The 22,540-nt window shown below is 34.2% G+C and overlaps 1 protein-coding gene across 1 annotated transcript in view; it reads right to left on the bottom strand.

Moving 5' to 3' along the window:
- SPATA48 (spermatogenesis associated 48) overlaps positions 1-22,540 on the bottom strand; it is a 65,248-nt gene that overhangs the window by 30,757 nt on the left and 11,951 nt on the right. The gene's annotated exons all lie outside the window — the stretch shown is intronic.

Raw genomic sequence — 22,540 nt, 5'->3', positions numbered from 1 at the left:
GCAGGTATTCTGTTTTTCTCCCCTTTGCTTATTTTTAGGACACTATCTTTGTCTTGGGATTTTTTACAGATTCAATAGAATTTGTTTAGGAGAGGATGTATTTTTGTTCATCTGGCTTAGGACTTGTTATACTTCTTCGATTTAACAATTCGTGACTTTCATCAACTATTTCTCCATATTTATCTATTTACTGTCAATGAACTATAATTATTCTCTTCTTTTAGAATTACTATCAGACAAATATTGGGATTTTCATCCTGTGGTTCATGTCTCTTAATTTTTGTATTGCTTTATCTCTAATTTCCGTATGTACCTTCTATTCTACCACTATCAACTTTCATATTTTTAAAATGTATTTGTATTGATACATAATAGATATACAGATTTTGGGGGTAAATGTGATAATTTGATACATTAATATACTCTGTAAAAATCAAATCAGACTAATTGGAATATCTGTCACCTTAAATATCTATCTTTTCTTTATGCTAGAAACATATGAATTTTACTCCTCTGGTTATTTTGAAATGTGCAACAGATTGTTGTTAACTATAGTCACCCCACTGATATATCAAACACAGTCTTAATTATTGAATCTAACTGTATATTTGTACCCATTCATCAACCTCTCTTTATCCCCCCTCCACACTCCCTTTCTTGGCCTCTGGTAACCACCAATCTAATCTCTATCTTCATGAGATCCACCATTTTAGCTTTCATGTATCAGTGGGAACAAGCAATATTTGTCTTATGTAGTTGGCTTATTTCATTTAACATAATGACCTCCAGTTCCATCCGTGTTGGTACAAATGACAGAATTTTATTCTCTTTTATGGCTGAATAATATTCCATTGTGTGTATATACCACATTTTCTCTACCCATTCATCCACTGATGGACACTTAGGTTGAGTTCACATTTTGCCTAATGCGAATAGGGCTGCAATAAACATGGGAATGCAGATATCTTTCTGATATATTGTTTTCCTTTCTTTTGGATATATACTCAGTAGTGGAATCACTTAATCATACAGTATTTCTAGTTTTAGTTTTAGTTTTTTGAGGAACCTCCATACTGTTTTCCATAGTGGCTGTACTAATTTACATTTCTACCAACAGTGAATGAAGGTTTTCCTTTCTCCATATCCTCACCAGCATTTGTTATTCCCTGACTTTTTGTTAAAGACATTTTAACTGGTGTGAGATGATATCTCATTGTGGTTTTGATGTGTATTTCTCTGATTGGTGATGTTGAGCATTTTTTCACATACCTGTTGATTATTTTTATGCCTTATTCTGAAAAAATGTCTATTCATATCTTTTGCCCCTTTTTAATCAGTATATATATAGCAAAAGATATGAATAGACATTTTTCAGAATAAGACATAAAATAAGACATACATATATATATACACATAGCTATAGAGTTGTTTGAGGTCCTTATATACATTCTGATTATTAATCCTTTGTCCAATGGGTAGTTTGCAAATATTTTCCCCATTCTGTGAATAGTCTCTTCGCTTTTTTTTTTTTTTGCTGTACAGAGCTTTTTAGCTTGATGTAGTCCCATTTTTGCTATTTTTACTTTTGTTGACTGCTTTTGAGGTCTTAAACAAAATACATTTGACCACACCAGTGTCCTAGATCATTTCTTCATGTCTTTTTTCTAATAGTTTCAGAGCTTCAGATCTTAGACTTAAATCTTTAACCCATTTTGACTTGATTTTTGTGTATGGTGAGAGGTAGGGGTCTAGTTTCATTCTTGTGCTGATGGCTATACAGTTTCCCCAGCACCTTTATGGAAAAGACTGTCCTTTTCCCATTGTGTATTCCTGGAGCCTTTGCTGAAGATGAGTTGGTTGTAATTGTGTGTCTTTATATTTGGGTTTCCTAATCTGTTCCATTGGTCTCTGTGTCTGTTTTTATACTAGTACCATGTTGGTTTGGTTACTGTAGCTTTGTGGTATATTTTGAAGTCAGGAAGTGTGATGTCTCTAGCTTTCTTATTTTGCACAGCATTGCTTTGGCTATTCCAGGTCTTTTGTGTTTTCATATAAATTTAGTATTTTTTTTTCTATTGCTATGAAGAATTAACTTTTCTGTTTATGATTTCCTTTTTCACTTTTTCCTACTTTGTGTTTAAACCTGTTCACCATATATTTTTAAAAATTCATCAAAGACATATCTAGCAAAATAATTTTCTCCTTTACTTCATTAGTATGTTAAATTACATTGATTAATTTTTAATGGTAAGTGAATATTTGCATTCCTGAGATAAAGTGCACTTGATTATATTTTTTCTATAAATTATTGTTTTTTTATTTGCTTTGTAAAGATGTTTGTGTTTGTGTATGTGAGAAATGTTAATCTATGATTTCCTCTATTTTTTGTAAAATCTTTGTATAATTTTGTTGTATGAGGTAAAGTTAGACTCCTAAAATTGTTGAAGTACTCCCTCTTTTATTTTCTGAAATAACCTACGTAAGATTGGTGGTTGTTTCCTAGAATGTCTGATAATATTTATCAGTAAAACTATCTAGGCCTGAAGTTTTCACTGTGGTAAGTCTTTTGATAAAAAAAAAAAGAACTCCATATATTTTATAAATATATATATATGCATTTATAATATTCTATTTTATCTAGTATTAATTTTGTTAACTTGTATTTTTAAAGATTTTGTTCATTTCGTCTAAGTGCCAAAAGAACTGGCACACAGGAGTTTGTAATATTCCCTTATCTTTTTTTAGAATCTGTAATTTTTTATATTGGTAATATGTATTCTCTTTTCTTGATCAGACTAACAATAAGTTTATCACTTTTGTTAATGTTTTCAAAGTAAAACCTTTGGGCTTTTAAAATATTTAATTGCAAAATAAATGTATATATTCAAGGTCTTCAACACAATGATTCGATACATGTATACATTGTGTAATGATTACCACAGTCAAGTTAATTAACACATCTGTCATCACCCATTGTTATCATTTGTGTGTGTGTATGTGCATATGTGGTGAGGATGCCAAAAATCTGTTCTCTTGTCACATTTCAAGTAAAAAATACAGTATTATTAACTACAGTCCCCATACTATATCTCCAGAACTAATTCATCTTAAAACTGAAAGTTTATACACTTTGACCAATATCTCTCATTTTCTCCACCTCTCAGCTCCTGGAAACCACCATTCTACTATTTGCTTCTATAAACTTGACTTTTTAAGATTCCACATGCAAGTAAAATCATGCAATATTTCTGTTTCTGTGCCTGGTTTATTTCACTTACAATGTCCTTCAGGTTCATCCATGTTGCGGCAAATGGCAGGTTCTTTTTCTTTTTATGGCTGAATAATATTATAATATTATAAATATAGACACACACACACCCCGACACAGACATGCCATATTTTCTTTATCCATTCTTTTGTCTATGGACACTTGGGTAGGAAATAACTTTTGACTCTTCAAATTTTTTATCTTGTATATCTATCCTCCATTTCACAATTTCTATTATCATTTTTTAATTTTCTTCCTTCTTAGTTTTGGTTTAATTTAATCATTTTTCTAGTTTCTTTTATTTTTCTTTTTCTTTTTTTTTTTTTTTTTGAGACCTAGTCTCACTCTGTTGCCCAGGCTGGAGTGCTGTGGTGTGATCTCAGTTCACTGCAATCTGCACCTCCTGGGTTCGAGTGATTCTTGTGCCTCAGCCTCCCAAGTAGCTGCCATTACAGGCGCCCACCATCATGCCTGGCTAATTTTTGTATTTTTAGTAGACACGGGGTTTCACCATGTTGACCAGGCTGGTCTTGAACTCCCGACCTCAAGTGATCCACCCACCTCGGCCTCTCAAAGTTCTGGGATTACAGGTGTGAGCCACCACACCTAGCCTCTAGTTTCTCAATATTAAAACATTATCATTAATTTCAGATCTTTCTTGTCTTCTAAGGTAAGCAAATAAGGCTAATTTTTCTTCTTAGCAGAGTTTTAACTGCATTATAAAAATTTTGATATGTTTTATTTTGCACTAAGTTTAAATATTTTCTAATTTGTCTTGTGACTTCTTCTTTGACCTGTAGGTTATTTAGAAGTGTGTTTAATTTGAAAAGATTTGATATTTTCCTAGATGTCTTATGATCATTGATTTTTAATTTGACTCTGGTGGCTAGAGAACATACGTGGGATGAATTCAATACTTTTAAATGTATTAAGACTTGCTTTATGTCCCCACATATCATCTATAGTAGTAAATATACCACGTGCATTTGAAAAGAATATTTAGTGTTTGTTTGGTGTAGTGTTCTATAAATACCAACTACCTGAAAGTGATTGACGTGTTGTTTAGATCTATGTATTTACTAGTTGTTTTGTCTAGCTGCTTCATCAAGTAGACAAAGATGTTAAAACCCCCTAAGGTGATTAGTGGAATTGTGTATCTCCTTTTTGGGTCTGTTCATTTTTGCCTCACGTATTTGCAACCTTTGTTCCTAGATGCATATACCTTTATGATTGTTAGGTTTTCTTGACAAATTAACTGTTTTGTAACTAAGGCATGACTCTCTTTATGTCTTGTAACACCCTTTGTCATGAAGCCTATTTAATCTGATCTCAAAATAGCCACTACAACCTATTTATATTTTATTTACATTGCATGTATTTTTCATTGACTTACTTTCAATGGATTTGTATCTTTATATATCTCAAGTGTGCCTCTTGTAAGTAGCATATAGCTGTGTCTTTATTATCTATTCTGACAATGTCTGCCTTATAATTGGAATGTTTAGTATATTGCCATTAATGTAATTAATATAATTATGATATATTTAGATTAAGTGTAGCATTTTATTACTGGCTTCTGAAAAATCCTACCTTTCTACTTCTCTGTTCCATTTTTTTCCTGCCTTTTTGGGAATTATTTAAATTTGTCTTTTTGCTTTTTAGAATTCCAACTTAAGCCATCAATTGACTCTTTAACTATACTTCTTTACATTGCATTTTAGGGACTCCTTTAGAGAAAACATTGTGCATGTTTAACTCTCCACAGTTCACTTAGAGTTAGCATACCACTTCACATAACGTACAAACATTGCAACCTTATGTTAATTTATCATATGCTTTCATCTCTTACTCTGCAGTTGTCATACATACATTCAGAGGACAATGTTATACTTTTATTTAAAATAATCATATGAACCTTAAATAAAAGGAAAAAAGTAATATTTTGCTAGGCAGGATTTCTTTTAGTGTACACTTGTTGGCAATAAATTTCCTTCATTTCTTTTACCTGAATTTTTTAATCATTTTAATACATTCATATTTAAACACCCAAATATATCCATGTTCAAATCCCTGGAACCTGTGAATATGTTACTATTAAAAAAGAAAAGCCGGGTGCCATGTCTCCTGCCTGTAATCCCAGCACTTTTGGAGGCCGAGGCCACAGGATCACCTGAGATTAGGAGTTCAAGGCCAGCCTGGTCAACATGGTGAAACTCCTACAGAAATACAAAAATTAGCTGGACATGATGGTGAGTGCCTGTAATCCCAGCTACTCAGGAGACTGAGGCAGAAGAATTGCTTGAACTTGGGAGGTGGAGGTTGCAGTGAGCTGAGATCATGCCATTACACTCCAGCCTGGGTGACACAGCGAGATGCCGTCTCAAAAAAAAAAAAAAAAAAAAAAAAAAAAAAAAAAAAAAACTTAGATAAATTAAATGTAGCAGTGTTTAATTGGGCAGAAAAGAAAGATTGGTGAACAAGGTAGCACTCAACACAAAAGCCTTTCAGAGAGTTCCACTACAAAATGTGGGCAGGGAATATTTATAGCCAGGAAACAAAAGTGACATACAAAAATAGTCTACATGGTTACAGTTCCGGGTTTGCCTTAGTTTAGCATGTTTTGCTGGTTTGCAGCCCATGATTGGCTGAAAGCTTGGCTGCTATGATTGGCTGCAACACAGCTGCATGTTGTAAGAATTTACTCACAAGTTGTTAGGTTGCAGTTGGTTCACATATAATTTAGATTACAGTTTATTACATACGTAGGTTAGTTTCAGGCCAAATCTAATTTAATTTAAAAATTATTCTCTTTTGCTCAGCCAGTCAATTTTGAGAGAGTGACCAAAACCTTAGCACTGACACTCCTTTCTGTTACCTTCATAATGGACTTGTTTGATCTCTGCATAGAATTCACAATTCATTATATGAAATTAGTTGGATGATTATGTTTTCCTCATGTTTTTGTTACTCTAACTGTAATGAGATCTTTTGATGGACAAAGGATGGCTACAAATGAGCATTTACGATTCTTAAGGGATATAACACACAAAGGAGACCACTATAATGGCTATTGGGAGGATAATATAAAGAAAGTGGGGAAGTACACTATTTAACAGGAATCTCTGCGAAGTAAACTCATCAGAACAAACAATTCAAAATTCAAGCAATAAAGACAGTTCAGCAGTATTTAAGTCTTAGTGGTCATAGTCTGTGTTTGGGGTGGAGTAGCAATTAAGAACCATAGTGTGCCGTCAAATGGTCTGATTTAAAGAGATATCTATTTTTGTAGTTAGCCTGGTAATATCAATCATAGTAACCTGTAGATGATTAAATGAAACATAGAGATAAGAAAATCTTAGACTAGCCAGCCTTGCCATCCACCATTCATGACAGCTGCAAACCAGCTGTTAGCTACTCCCATAAACACAGCATGTGTTTCTTTCCCCTGAGAAATGTCCCTGGTGCATTCGGTGGTAGTGTCTGCAGGAAGAGCAGTGTTGGCTACCTTTTAAATTAAGCTTTCTGTAGTAGTAAAACCAGGGGGAAGATAAGTGCAGCACTCAGTTCTGTTTAGCACCATATGCAAGATCCCAACATAAGCCAAGAAGAGATCTAACAATGTATGGTGTTCCATTAAGTGCTTTTGCTGAACACGACTTTTTAAAATTCCCCTTCAGGAGAGTGACTTCTTCCCATTTAAACCCTGGAAAATATAATTGGCTACAAATTTCAAGATTTTTTCCCAATTTATGGATTACCTTCAAATTCCATACAACTGGCACCATCTACCAACAAGAGTGAGCATCCAGGAACCTCATTAGAAACTTTTTTCAGTGGAAAGTAACTTATCTTCATTCCACTTTAAGGTTAGTATTAATTTTGGATATTGATCACTTTGGCCTTTGATTATGGAAGGTATTATTGAAACTTTCAGAGAAAGCTATTTGGAAGATAGGAGTGAGCCAGCCCCATTAAGCAAGATATGAACAAGCAAGGAGGCAGAACACAGTAAACAAATTCTCCTCAGACCCAATGTATCTGCAGGCCCCCAGGAGCTGGAAAAGAGGTCCACCTGGTGGTATGTGAGCAGAGGCTAGCTCCTGAGCCAGGTTCAGTGAGTAATATATTTTCTGTGTGTAGTCCCTTTATAGCATGCTGGAAGGATGCATAACCGTATTCAGTGGAACAAGACCTTACTGGATTTAGCCCAGTGACATCATACAAGCAATTACTTGTACCCCCATAAGCGATCCCCAGATCTTGAGTATTCAATGCCTGGAAGCACAATATACCTTTTGTAGGCATCACTTGGATAGGTTTTTTATATTTGGTAGCCATTCTGTTATTAACTGGAAAGGTCAGAGTATTGTTTTCAATAAGTACAGGAAAGCAAGTAGCAATCATGTCTAGAATATCAATTTCCACTTCTCCTTTAGGTTTTAGCATGCCACTGGTAACACAGACAAGCAGTGGCATTAGTGGAATCATTTCTTGATTTGGGGGCATTAGCTACAAATTTAACAATTGTTTTGGTTTCTTACTGGAGCATAAGCCTTTGCTAAAGCCATCCACAAATTACAGTCCATGGCTTTTCCTGTAAAGAAGGAAGGATTAGGATGGCAGCAATAAGAAAAAGAGGAAAAAGGATAAAGTTTTCAGTTTTCATGATGTCAGAAAAGTCTTGATCTATGGCCTTAGGATAGCTGTCAGTGTCTAGGATGCCATCTGCTCCTGGGGAAAAGTTTTTCTGGTCAGGTTTACCTTGAAGTCTCAAACAGGTATACATTTCCAGGAGCTTGGAGGGGCCCTTTTGAGTGGTAAGATGTGAATCCAAGGTTAAGCCTTTGATATTTTACTGCAGCGTGGGTGGCAAGTAGAACTTGGTATGGTCTCTTCCAATGGGGAGAGGACCATGGGTTCAATGAGGTCTCTGATGCCATTTTCAGAAGATCCAATCTCCATGTTCTGGGTTTTGAAAGCTTTGGTTGTTCTCAGTCTGTGGGTCATGGAAGATATCCTTTACCTCATAAAAATACACTTAGACAAAATGCATTAGGAGAATGGAAGATACCTGAGGTTCTATTATTAAGGGCATATGCCTTCCAGGAACTTATTCCACAAGGAGTCAATCGATGTTTTCAATTGCGAGTGGATTTGATGACCATTAAAGCCAAGGTAATATCTTTGGCCAATGCAATCAAATTGATTCAGTTAACTTTGCCACTTTCAGCTGTAAAATGCCATTTATCTTTTGACCTTTCCAGAAGACTAAGGGTAATAGGGAAAATGGTGATGCCATTGTGTGCATAAGCTTATTCAACTGCTTTCTAAATTGGTTCCTCTGTTGCTGGAAATTTTTCCAGGGATGCTCCATAAAGGAATACTTTTTAAACAACTTCTTAGTTACCATCATAACATCAGCTTTCGCAGATGGGAAAGGCTCTATGCAGCCAGGTAACGTGTAAATATACTGATATCCCACTGAAAATGACAATTGAATAAAGTCCGATAGTGAAAACACACCACCTGAAGTTTTTATTGCTTTCACAGGATTATGAGTTTGACAAACCAAACATTGGTTATAAGCCATTTTATCAATGTGATAACAGTCACCCCACCAGTGTTTGTTCGTAATTTGGATCATGCTATCTGTTACTTGATGAGTTGTAGAGCGAACAGCTTTGTGGAGTGCAGAACTTTTAACAATGGAAGCTTCAAGGACTCAGGAAGTACCTGAAGGAAGTATTAGGCACCCATCTGAGAGCTCTTTGAGTTCACGTTTAACACTGAATTTACAGCCTTTCAGATATCAATTTTGTTTTTCCAAATCAGGCACACTTAGCAGTTTGTTAAATAGGTCACCATAGGTGAGTTGACTTGGATCAATCTTGTAGAGTTTATTCAAATTGTATATCCTAACAGTTTCAGCACTAGCTGATTTAGCATAGAAATCTGTCAGGGAATTCCTCTGATATTCAGGTTTAGTTTTACAGCTATGACCTTCAATCTTAATAATGGCAGTTCATGATGATAAGAGGATAGCAGAAAGGAGTGCATTTGCTTGGAGACTGTTTTTAATGGGGGGGGGGGTCCCCCTCTTTGTTTCTATAACATGTCAAAATCATGGACTACTCCAAAAGCATGTAACTATCTGTATAAATGTTCACTGACTTGTCTTTAGCTGTATGTACAAGCTCAGGAGAAACTGACTTATATTGGGTAAGAGTTCTCTTCTGTATTAACTCATTTCAGGTGATAAGATCATACCCCGCCTGGTATTTTCCTTCTGAGTTTTATAATAAGACCCATCAACAAAAAGCATCAACTCAGGATTATCAAAGAGATTATCTCACATATGAACATGAGGAGCCACTATTTCTAACACTACACTCACAATTGTGGTCTTCACCTGCATGAGGCAGAGGTAGTAGAGTAGCAGGGTTAAGTAAGTTGCAACACTTTAGATAGAAATTAGGAGATAGGAGAAGAATTCCAGAAGATATTAATCTACTTGCTGACAAATGCAGAGTTTGACTGGAATTTAATATATATTTTTTGCAGTGTGCAAGACTTGTAAATAAAGCTTGTGTCTTAAAAGCGGCTCAGATGAAGCTACCAATTTGGCTGCTGCTGCTACTGCTTTTAAACAATTAAAATATGCCTTAGCTACTAAGTCCAATCACAGGCTATAAAATGTGATTGGCCTCTATTTTCCTTCATGTGTTTGGGTAAGTACTCCTAATGCCTGAATGTTATTTTCATGAATGAACAGGGTGAAAGGTTTAGCATAATTTGCAAGTCCTAAAACTGAAGACTGTTGTAAGGCTATTTCCATTTGCAGAAAAGCCTGTTCATGGCTGTCTTCTCAAGGTAAAGGCTCTGATACTGAGTTTCTAGTAAGCTAATCCAATGGTGAGGCCGTTAGGGCAAAATGTAGGACTCAGCATCTGTAGTATCCTGCAAGCTCGAGAAAACCTCTTACTGTTTCTTTTAACTGTAGGCCAGGACAGTTTTTGAGTAGTTTTTATTCTCTCAGGCAAGAAGAGAATTGCTTCAACACTCAGGTTATGTCCTACCAAGTGAACAGTTTTTTCTTAAAAACAGAAGTTTTTCCGTTAAAACATTGTGACCCTTATGAGGCCAGCAAGTTGCCATAAAAGGGTATTGCATTTCTCCCCTCTACTTAAGAATAGTCTTAGTTATTTCTGATTCTTTGTTTTTATGTATCTATTTTTTAAAGAACTTTTCAAAATCCCACAAAAATACAGTTAGAATATTGATTTAGATGGCATTGAAACTGTTAGGAAGCTCTAAACTTTTAAAACATTTTAAGTTTCCAGTCCAGAGAATAGCATATTTCCCTGTCTGTTTTGGTTTTAGATTTTCTCTCAACACATTTACTAGTTTTGCCATAGGATTCTTCAATATAGTTTCATAGATTTATTACTCAATAGTGAATAGTTTTTGATACAATTTTAAGTGATAGATTAAATGTTTTAAAACTTTTTGTTTCTTGCTTATATTTAGAATATAATAATTGCATTTCCGATAATGTTTATTTCTGAAAACCTTATTCAGTTTCTTTATATCATAGTAATTTAACTGTATAGGCTGGAGTCAGTGGCAGATTGCCTGAGCTCAGGAGTTCCAGACCAGCTTGGGCAACATGGGGAGACCCTGTCTCCACAAAAAATACAAAAATTAGCTGGGCATGGTGGTGCATGCCTGTAGTCCCAGCTACCTGGGGGGCTGAGGCAGGATGATGGCTTGAGCTCGGGAGATTGAGGCTGCAGTGAGCTGTGATCATGCCACTGCACTCTAGCCTGGGTGACGAAGCAAGACTCTGTCTTAAAAATAAAATAAGGTAAAATAAAATGAAAAGTAATTTAACTACGTATTCATTTGGATTTTTACATACATAATCATATTATCAAGAATAACCATGTTGTTTAGTCACCTCCAATTTGTATACCATTTTTATGTTTGCTTGATTGGGCTGGCTAAGAACTTCAGTGCTTAGGTGAAAGGAGGAGGAGAAAAGAGGACATGAAAGAGGACATACTTGCCTGAGACTGATTACAGAGGGGAGGCTTTCAACATTTCGCTGTTTAATATTGTTTGATTTACCTTTTCACAGACTTCCATTATTAATTTAAGGATAATGTTAATCTTATGTATCAAATTTTTTTTCATATCTTGAGATGAGTAAATGACTTGTATTTTAATCAGTTAATACAATGAATCACATTTACCCATTTTCTAAAGTTAAGCAAATCTTATATACCTGACATAAACCTAACTGTATAATGATGTATTAACTATTTGTATATTGCTATATTCTAAATGTGCATATATGCTTTTATTTTTTACCAGGCATCTTTTATTATTCAGTTCTAGTTTAATTTTGTTCCTATCAGAGAACATCTTTCTATAGTTTCAATTCTTTCGATTTCATTTGATTTGCTTGATATTCCAGAATATAATTTATCTCAGTGAATGTTCTGTGTGCCATTGTTATTTATATCAATTAGATCAAGTTAGCTGATTAATGTTTTTCATATGTTCCATATCCCCCTGTTTTTTCTGTCTACCTTTCCTATAAACTGCTGAGAACAGAATTTTGAAACATCTACTAACTGTAAATCTGCCTTTCAGTTCTATCAGTTTTTGCTTCAAGTATTTTGAGTTCTGTTATTAGGTGATATACATTTTAAATATATTTTATGTACATTTTATGGATTGATCCCTTTCTTATTGTAAAATATCTGACTCCTTAATAAAATTTCTTGTTCTGAAATTCACTTTGATGTTATTACAGTTAATTCTGCATTAATTTGACTAGTTTTTGAATTATATATATTTTTACATCTTACCTTAAACTTTTATTTACATTTCACATGGTTTTCTTGTGGTCAGCATATAGCAGGGTCTTAATTTTTTTTTTTTTTTTTTTTTGGTCACCCAGGCTGGAGTGCAATGGTGCGATCTCAGCTCACTGAAACCTCTGCCTCCCAGGTTCAAGCGACTCTCCTGCCTCAGCCTCCTGAGTAGCTGGGATTACAGGCGGCCGCCACTACATCTGGCTAATTTTTGTATTTTTAGTAGAGACAAGGTTTTACTATGTTAGTCAGGCTGGTCTCAAACTCCTGACCTCAGGTGATCCGCCCGCCTCGGCCTCCCAAAGTGCTGGAATTACAGGCATGAGCCACTGCACCTGGCCAGGTCTTAATTTTTTATCCAACTAACAATTTGTGACTTTTAAGTTCATTATATTAAATTCTGTTTAACAGTGGACATAATTTGGTTTAAATCTGGTTTTTTCTATTTGTTTTATCTACTCTATTTTTCTTTTGTGTTACTTTCTTTTGAGTTAGTTAAGAATTTTTTTAATTTTAAAATTTCATTTTATCTCCTATTAGCTTACTACGTATGCTTTAAAATTTCTTTTTCTTTTCTGTTGTTGTTATCTCTCTAGGATTTATAGTATAGATATTTTACAATACACATCTTTAATTCCAGGGTTTACAGGATAATAATATATCATTCCAAAAATAGTGTAAAAAATTTTAAACAGCATATGCTCATTTTCTTTGTTGTCCCATATACTACTGTCACACAATTTACTTTTTTATATGCTATAAACCTGAAACACATTATTATTATCATTGCTTTAAACAGTGATACTTTAAAGAACTCCAAGATGAAAAATAGTATTTTATGTTTACCCATATGTTTACCATTTCTGTTAACCTCAATTTATTTCATTGTGTAAACTTGAATTTTCATATACATTATTTTCTTCTGTCTAAAGAAATTCCTTCAGGTCTACTGGCAGTGCATTCTTTCAGCTTTGTTTTTATAAAAATGTTTCTATTTTGCTTCTAATTTTAAATATTTTTATTGTTAGTTAATATCTTCTTAGTTTATTTTTATTTATTTTTGTTACTTAAAATATGTGCATTTATTTTCTTCTGGCTTGCACAAACTGACAAAAAGCCAGAAGTCATTCTTACATGTGTTTCTTTGTAAATATCTTTTCTCTAGTTGTTTTTAAGATTTTATTTTTACCACTGTTTTTCAGTAATGTCATTGATGTGTTTTGGGCATAATTTTAAAACATTTTTATACAGATTGAAATTTGTTGAACATTTTTGTCTTCAGATTTATAATTTTTATCAGCTAGGAACAATTTGTGTCATTGTGTAACCAACCTTTTCTTCAACTCACTTTTATTCTGAGACTCCAATGCATGCGTGTTAGACATCTTACTAGATACTGTTCCACAGTAACTGATGCTTTATTTTGAAGCTTTATTTTCTCTTTCACTTTGAATAGTTTATGTTGCTATGTATTTATTTTTACTGATCTTTCATCATGCAAGATCTGCTCTGTTCTTAAAACTACCAACTTATCTTTTACTTCAGATGTATTTTTCATGTCTAGAAGTCCGTTTGCATCTTCACATCATCCCTTGTTATCATGATTATGACTGTCCCTATGATCTGAACGTATGAAACAGGTTTGTAATAGCTGTTTGAATACAATAGCTGCTTGGTCCTTTATGTCTATCACTCATAGGATTGTTATTATTGACTGATTTTTCCCCTATGGGTAATATTTTTCTGCTTCTTTGCATGAAAAGTAGTTTCATTTTATTTTTTAAACTGATAACTTGTTTTGGACTTTAAGTTGTTGGTTGGTTGCTGGAAGTTGTTTTATTCTTAGGTTTTGGATTTTTTTCCAGCAAATGAAGTAATTGGAATCAGTCGGGTGCTTTTAAAATTTGAGAAAGTCCAGAGCAATCTTTAAAGTTGAACTAGTTAAGCCTGACTACAAAGGTAATATCCTTTTAAAGATCTGACTTGATGTACCTATTTACTATAAAGTGTTTTATTCTAGCTTGTGGGGACATAAAACGTTCCTTGCCCTGTTTGAGTTTCAGGGAAAGCTTATGCCCACTTCTTTACAGTGAGTTTTTCCTTAGCTTTAGTAGTTCCTTCTTTTGTATACACAGATCAGTACCCAAAGACCTGAGCTATCTCTTCTGCATATTTCCAAAGCCCCACTGCTCCTCCACATCTTCATAACTCCCTCTTTTCTGTCATCTTGCCCTGCAAATTCTCCATTCCTTGACTTCTTAGAACTCTAATCTCCTCTTCAATCCAACAGGAATGTAAAGCTATGTTTGGGTTTCACTTTCCTGGACTGTGGCTTAAAAACTGCCCCCCAGGAAGCAAGCTGGTGTAATTGTAGGGCTCACATTGTTAATTTCCCTTCTTTAGAGATCCCAGCCTTTCAGTGCCTTTGGCCAGTGTCTGGAAATGATTTTTTTTTTTTTTTTTTTACAAGTTGTCCAGTTTTCTATTTGGCTAAAGCAGAAAAGTAGCTTGAGTGCCTGTTACTTCATCTTCTCTAATTTATTCATTACTTTACTTATCATTTTTTATTTTTCTTTCCATGCTTTCTTTTGATTTACTTTGCTGTTCATTTTGTAGCTTTTCATTCACCTGGGAAGGGTGCTACTGGCATCTAGTGGGTGAGGTCAGGGGTGCTGCTAACCATCCTACATTGCACAGGATAGTCTCCTTCAGCACAGAGTTATGAAGCCCAAAATTCTGACCATGCCAAAGTCCAGAAACCATGGTTTAACACATTCTGTTCCACCGTTTGGTTTTTGTTCTTCAGGACCTCCAATTATATGTATATTGTTTCTTCTTTGTTTATCTTCCACTTCAACCACCTTCTCTTTAACACTTTCAAATATGCTTTATCTAATGTTCATTTTCTTGGATGTTTTTCATTTTTTATTCAATGTCTTTTATTACATTTTTGTTTTTTTCTGTTTTTCCTTTGCACCATTTAATTATTATTCCAAGATAAAATTTTATTATTTTTTGTCACTGATTATTTTATTTGTATTTAATTTTTGGAGTTCTGTATGAAGGCAGACCTTTATAATCTCAAAGGCTTATTTGAAAATATGTAATTCAGTTTGGAGTGTTGTAGTACAATGTTTCATTTACTGCTAAATAGTTGATGTGGGAGTAACTGCCTTCACTAGAGTGTTTTGATTCTTGTTTTTTATTTTATTAAAGTTGGTTGAATTTTGAATAGATTTATTTTATTTTCTTCTATTCATTTTGTGGATTTTTTGTAGTTTGCAATATTTTTAATTTAATGTTGCTTTCTTTTTTTATTTTTATTTTTATTTTCATTTTTTTTTTATTATACTTTAAGTTCTAGGGTACATGTGCATAACGTGCAGGTTTGTTACATATGTATATTTGTGCCATGTTGGTGTGCTGCACCCATCAACTCGTCAGCACCCATCAGTTCATCATTTATATCATGTATAACTCCCCAATGCAATCCCTCCCCCCTCCCCCCCCATGATAGGCCCCAGTGTGTGATGTTCCCCTTCCCGAGTCCAAGTGATCTCATTGTTCAGTTTCCACCTATGAGTGAGAACATGCGGTGTTTGGTTTTCTCTTCTTGTGATAGTTTGCTAAGAATGATGGTTTCCAGCTGCATCCATGTCCCTACAAAGGACGCAAACTCATCCTTTTTTATGGCTGCATAGTATTCCATGGTGTATATGTGCCACATTTTCTTAATCCAGTCTGTCACAGATGGACATTTGGGTTGATTCCAAGTCTTTGCTATTGTGAATAGTGCCGCAATAAACATACCTGTGCATGTGTCTTTATAACAGCATGATTTATGATCCTTTGGGTATATACCCAGTAGTGGGATGGCTGGGTCATATGGTACATCTAGTTCTAGATCCTTGAGGAATTGCCATACTGTTTTCCATAATGGTTGAACTAGTTTACAATCACACCAACAGTGTAAAAGTGTTCCTATTTCTCCACATCCTCTCCAACAACTGTTGTTTCCTGATTTTTTAATGATTGCCATTCTAACTGGTGTGAGATGGTATCTCATTGTGGTTTTGATTTGCATTTCTCTGATGGCGAGTGATGATGAGCATTTTTTCATGTGTCTGTTGGTTGTATGAATGTCTTCTTTTGAGAAATGTCTGTTCATATCCTTTCCCCACTTTTTGATGGGGTTGTTTGTTTTTTTCTTGTATATTTGTTTGAGTTCTTTGTAGATTCTGGATATTAGCCCTTTGTCAGATGAGTAGATTGCAAAAATTTTCTCCCATTCTGTAGGTTGCCTGTTCACTCTGATGGTAGTTTCTTTTGCTGTGCAGAAGCTCTTTAGTTTAATTAGATCCCATTTGTCAAGTTTTGCTTTTGCTGCCGTTGCTTTTGGTGTTTTAGACATGAAGTCCTTGCCCATGCCTATGTCCTGAATGGTACCACCTAGATTTTCTTCTAGGGTTTTTATGGTATTAGGTCTAACATTTAAGTCTCTAATCCATCTTGAATTAATCTTCGTATAAGGAGTAAGGAAAGGATCCAGTTTCAGCTTTCTACTTATGGCTAGCCAATTTTCCCAGCACCCTTTATTAAATAGGGAATCCTTTCCCCATTTCTTGTTTCTCTCAGGTTTGTCAAAGATCAGATGGCTGTAGATGTGTGGTATTATTTCTGAGGACTCTGTTCTGTTCCATTGGTCTATAGCTCTGTTTTGGTACCAGTACCATGCTGTTTTGGTTACTGTAGCCTTGTAGTATAGTTTGAAGTCAGGTAGCGTGACGCCTCCAGCTTTGTCCTTCTGACTTAGGATTGTCTTGGCAATGTGGGCTCTTTTTTGGTTCCATATGAACTTTAAAGCAGTTTTTTCCAATTCTGTGAAGAAACTCATTGGTAGCTTGATGGGGATGGCATTGAATCTATAAATAACTTTGGGCAGTATGGCCATTTTCACGATATTGATTCTTCCTATCCATGAGCATGGTATGTTCTTCCATTTGTTTGTGTCCTCTTTGATTTCACTGAGCAGTGGTTTGTAGTTCTCCTTGAAGAGGTCCTTTACATCCCTTGTAAGTTGGATTCCTAGGTATTTTATTCTCTTTGAAGCAATTGTGAATGGAAGTTCATTCCTGATTTGGCTCTCTGCTTGTCTGTTACTGGTGTATAAGAATGCTTGTGATTTTTGCACATTAATTTTGTATCCTGAGACTTTGCTGAAGTTCCTTATCAGCTTAAGGAGATTTTGGGCTGAGACGATGGGGTTTTCTAAATATACAATCATGTCATCTGCAAACAGGGACAATTTGACTTCTTCTTTTCCTAACTGAATACCCTTGATTTCTTTCTCTTGCCTGATTGCCCTAGCCAGAACTTCCAACACTATGTTGAATAGGAGTGGTGAGAGAGGGCATCCCTGTCTTGTGCCAGTTTTCAAAGTGAATTTTTCCAGTTTTTGCCCATTCAGTATGATATTAGCTGTGGGTTTGTCATAAATAGCTCTTATTATTTTGAGGTATGTTCCATCAATACCGAATTTATTGAGCTAATGTTGCTTTCTCTGTCAGTGTAGCAAAATACAATGTCATGTTGATACAGGGCTAAAAACAAATTGTTTAATCAGATAGTAAGGGCAACAGAGCCCTTGGCAGGGTTTCCCTTTCAACAAAAAGCAGCACCCAAATCATTTATTTTCTAACAAAGATCAGCCTGAGAAATCCAGCTGCAAACATAGATAAGCAGGCTTGAAGCTTGTATGTGTGAATGCCGACAGCTGTGCCAATAAGGAAGGGCTACCTGGAAGCCAGGTATATTCAACATGGAGGCTCCATCTTCCCTTTTCTTTGTCACCACGTGTACAGTAAAAAGCAAGCAACAAGGCGCCAGTCAGGTAGAGAATCCATCTACATAATAAGATTAGGGTGGCAGTGGCCAGATTCTCATGTGCTATGCAAATGGCACATCTGGTTCAGCCAATTTTGTGTGCCCTATGTAAATCAGACACCACCTCCTCAAGCTCATCTATAAATTCTTCTGCATTTCACTGTGGAAGTAGGAACCCATTTTCTCCAGGACCCCTCTGCACAGAGAGCTCTTCTTTTTCTTTTGTCTATTAAACAACCACTTATCCTCACTCTGGTGTGTCTTAGTTTTCCATGGCCATGGGACAACAAACCTCGGGTACTACCCCAGACAATGACACCATTTCAATATATATATGTATCATATATATGATAATATAATGTTATCATATATCATATATAAATATATAATATACATTTTATTTATGATAAAGATATTACAAATATATTTATTATATATGTTAGTTGATGATTTACATATTATAAATATATATTTTACATATTATATATTAGCTTATGTTTTTTATATATAATCATATATTATGTAATAATATATAGTAATATATATCTAATTATATATAATATATAACATAATATGATTATATATTATATTATGCATGTTAGATATCATATTAGTTATAATTATATATTATAATCTATATCACATAACATATAACATATTTATATATTTAATATAATATATGATGCATATATTACAGATCATATACGATGTATACACATTATATATTTATATAATATATAGTATATATTATATATAAATATAAGTATATAATATATCAAATATAAAAGTGGTAAATATTATATATAAATAAAGCATACTATATACCAAATATATAAATCGAATGTATCATATATAAATATATAAATATAACAGTATATAACATAATATGTAAAACTATATATCAAATATATAAATATACAATATATAATATATAAACTATATACAACATATTAAGTATGAATATATTATATATTAAATATATAATAAATGTAAACACATATGTTAGAACTCCTGTTGTAATCTATTATTGCTGTGTAGAAAAGATCTGTCAAGCCTTTGAAGGTACTTTGCTTTTTTTCCCCCATCTCTGGCTGCTTTTAAGATATTATCACTGATTTTGGTTTTATGAAGTTTTTCTCTGGTTGATTAGGTCTTTACTTTTTAAATTCTTCTGTATTTTACTGCACTCAAATAATATTAAATGAAGAAATTTTATATTTTAAAAAAATTTATTAACTTTTTTCATGTTACTACATAATTAAATACAAGCTTTATTCATTCAGATTTGGAATTACAAAATATTCAAATTGACTACAGCAGAATTGATCCTCAATTCCCAGAATTTTTTGAATGATTGTGTACCGAAAAATCCAGTATAACTTACTTTATTTATTCATCAGTTCTTTTATTCCTGAGATTCTTATAAAAGGTATTGCTTTATAAAAGTAATAGTGTTCTAAATTTGAGAATATAAATTAACATTATTCAAATTAATGTCAATGTTGTATCAACAATATCAACGCTGTATCTATCAGTAATATCACATCAGAAAAATTACAGTTTATTTTACCAGCTTATTATTTTGGGTTATTCTACGTATGTAGAAACTATTAAATTGCAATTTGAGGTAGCTATAATAAAAAAAAAATCTCTTTGATTCTGACCCTAGTAACCAAAACTATTACCTTATTTTAAAACAGTGTTGACTTGGCATGGCGGCTCACACTTGTAATCCCGCACTTTGGGAGGCCAAGGCGGGAGGATCACTTAAGGTCTGGAATTCGAGAACAACCAGGCCAACATGGTGAAACCTGTCTCTACTAAAAGTACAAAAAATAATGAGGCGTAGTGGCACATGCCTGTAATCCCAGCTACTCAGGAGGATGAAGCATGAGAATTGCTTGAACCCAGGAGGCAGAGGTTGCAGTAAGCCGAGATCATGCCACTGAACTCCAGCTGGGGCGACAGAACAAGACTCTGTCATAAATAAATAAATAAATAAATAAATAAATAAATAAATACTGTGTTAACTTGATGAAATGCTGCCTCTGACATGTAAAGGAAAACATTTCTTATTATTCTTTAGGCTAATATTTATTTCATGAATGAAGTTGTGTTTATCTCCTTTTCTAAAATCAAAATATTTTCAACATAAAACTATTTCTGAGGCATGAATAGGTAAATTCCAGTGAAAATGGTTCACACTTTATAAACAAGTAGGCCATGACAACATTTTATATATCATAAATCAATCTTAACGGGGAGGCCTTATTCACTTTTATTTTAAAAACCTAGTGCAATACTAAAGCTACTGGTGTGAGGGTGCTTAATTAGTCAGAGACAAAACAAGCCTGAAATTAAGTGCTAGTAATTTATGTTAGTTTTCTAAAATTTAAACAGGTGTCTAATAACAGCAGCTATGATATGACCAGTCTAATGTGCTAAGAAGTGTTTTGTACTATACATCAATCCATATAATTTACTTGTGTCCGAAGAGGCATTTTACAATCCAATCCACTAAATTTTGATAACTAAAATAACTACATTATGGTCATTTCAAACTTCTATTGAAATGTCATTAACTTTTTTTCTAATTAATTAGCTACATGTTTCAAATAGATACAAATTTATGTCTTAAGTAGTATGTTTGAAACTAATATAGTAATTTCTAACAAAAATATCAGGGTAGGTATAATCAATGTAAGTATCACTGTTTATAATAACTCCCATCAGCCTGAGTCATCATAGTCTGAAATCCACCAGTTTTTATTGCCCTTTATCAAAGAGACAATTACTTTTTCTAAACCTGTGTTTCAATCTTCTCTAGCAGTATCTGAAATTTATGTCATATTTTCTGTAGTTCACATGTTTGTTGACTATTATCTTGATGTGCTATATCGTGATAATATGGCATAATCTTTCAGGGGAATCTAGGTTTTTCTCTAATATAGTATCTCTTCCACTTTCTGATTATATTCCTACAAACTCACTTGTACACGTTATGTATCTTCAGTTTCTTTATAAAATGTTTTCATTTCCAGGTACTCAAATTTATCATCTACCTAATATCCTTGCTGTCTATCTTCACTTTCGAGTGGCTATATTCTTGCTGGTGCATCTTCTCTCTATTGCTGTCTTCTACATGTTGTGTGTCTACTATTTCATAGAGAAGGGACTAAATTTGCTCTTTGATATCTTTACTATACTTAAAATCTGATTCCATTGGAATCTCTACTTCTGACTCTAAATGTTCCTTAGTTTCTTCCGATAAAAGTAATCACATTGAAGTAGAACTTCCTTTATGTACTAATAAAACTTTAGCATTATCCACGTTAAGATTCTGCAACACCATCAGCATCATTCAGTGCCTCAATTTCCAGAATTTCTTCATATTTAACAAGACCTGACAAAATATGGTTACTGATGTCCAGATTCCAAATAATGCAATTACCATAATCTATGTTGAAAAATGAACTTTCAGATTTTTCCTTTTCCCATTTTTATGTTCTCCATGTTTTGCCTCCTTTAACTTGAGACTTTTTCTGCCACTACTCTTGGTGCTGGGGCTGAATGCTTCTGTTGCTGTCACCTTTGGCTTGTTTATTTGGAACCATAACTCATCCTCAATGTACAGCAGAGAATGTGAGGGGATGCCTCAGGGAGCTATCAGAAATAAACATTCAGTGTATATAAAAATCGTATCTTAGCTTCTGCTCTATTTCTTCTCTCTTAACACTTTTGGGATTCCAAATAAGCATGTGTTCTTTTTTCTCCCTATATCTCCTAGTTTTCTGGCTTTCACTTCTGTATTTTTCATATTTTTATACATTTGTGCTTCATCATAGTTTCTTCTAATTTATCTACCAGTTTCCCAATTCCCTCTATAACTGTGTCTAATCTATTACTGAACTCATCTATAAAGTTATTTTGTTTATTGTATTTTTCAGTTCTGGAATTACTTTTACACCCAATTTTCTTTTCTTTTTGTTATTTTCTTTCTTTTTTTCTTTCTTTCTTTTTTTTCTTGTTGAGACAGAGTCTCACTCTGTCATCCAGACTGGAGTGTGGAGTATAGTGGCACTATCTCTGCTCACTGCAACCTCTGCCTCCTGGGTTCAAGTGATTCTCCTGCCTTAGTTTCCCAAGTAGCTGGGACTACAGACATGTGCCACCACACCAGGATAATTGTTGTATATTTAATAGAGATGGGGTTTTGCCATGTTGGCCAGACTGGTTTTGAACTCCTGACCTCAGGAGATCCACCTGTGTTGGCCTCCCAGACATGTGCCACCACACCCAGATAATTTTTGTATTTTTAATAGAGATGGGGTTTTGCCATGTTGGCCAGACTGATCTCCAATTCCTGACTTCAGGTGATCCGCCCATCTTGGCCTCCCAAAGTGCTGGGATTACAGGTGTGAGTCACCGTGCCTGGCCTAATATTTGTATTTTTAGTAGAGATGGGGTTTTGCCATGTTGGCCAGGCTGATCTCAAACTCCTGGCTTCAAG

This window comes from Rhinopithecus roxellana, chromosome 6 (genome assembly GCF_007565055.1).
Source record: "Rhinopithecus roxellana isolate Shanxi Qingling chromosome 6, ASM756505v1, whole genome shotgun sequence".
Taxonomy (NCBI): domain Eukaryota; kingdom Metazoa; phylum Chordata; class Mammalia; order Primates; family Cercopithecidae; genus Rhinopithecus; species Rhinopithecus roxellana.
This window is presented reverse-complemented; position numbering and strand designations above follow the sequence as displayed.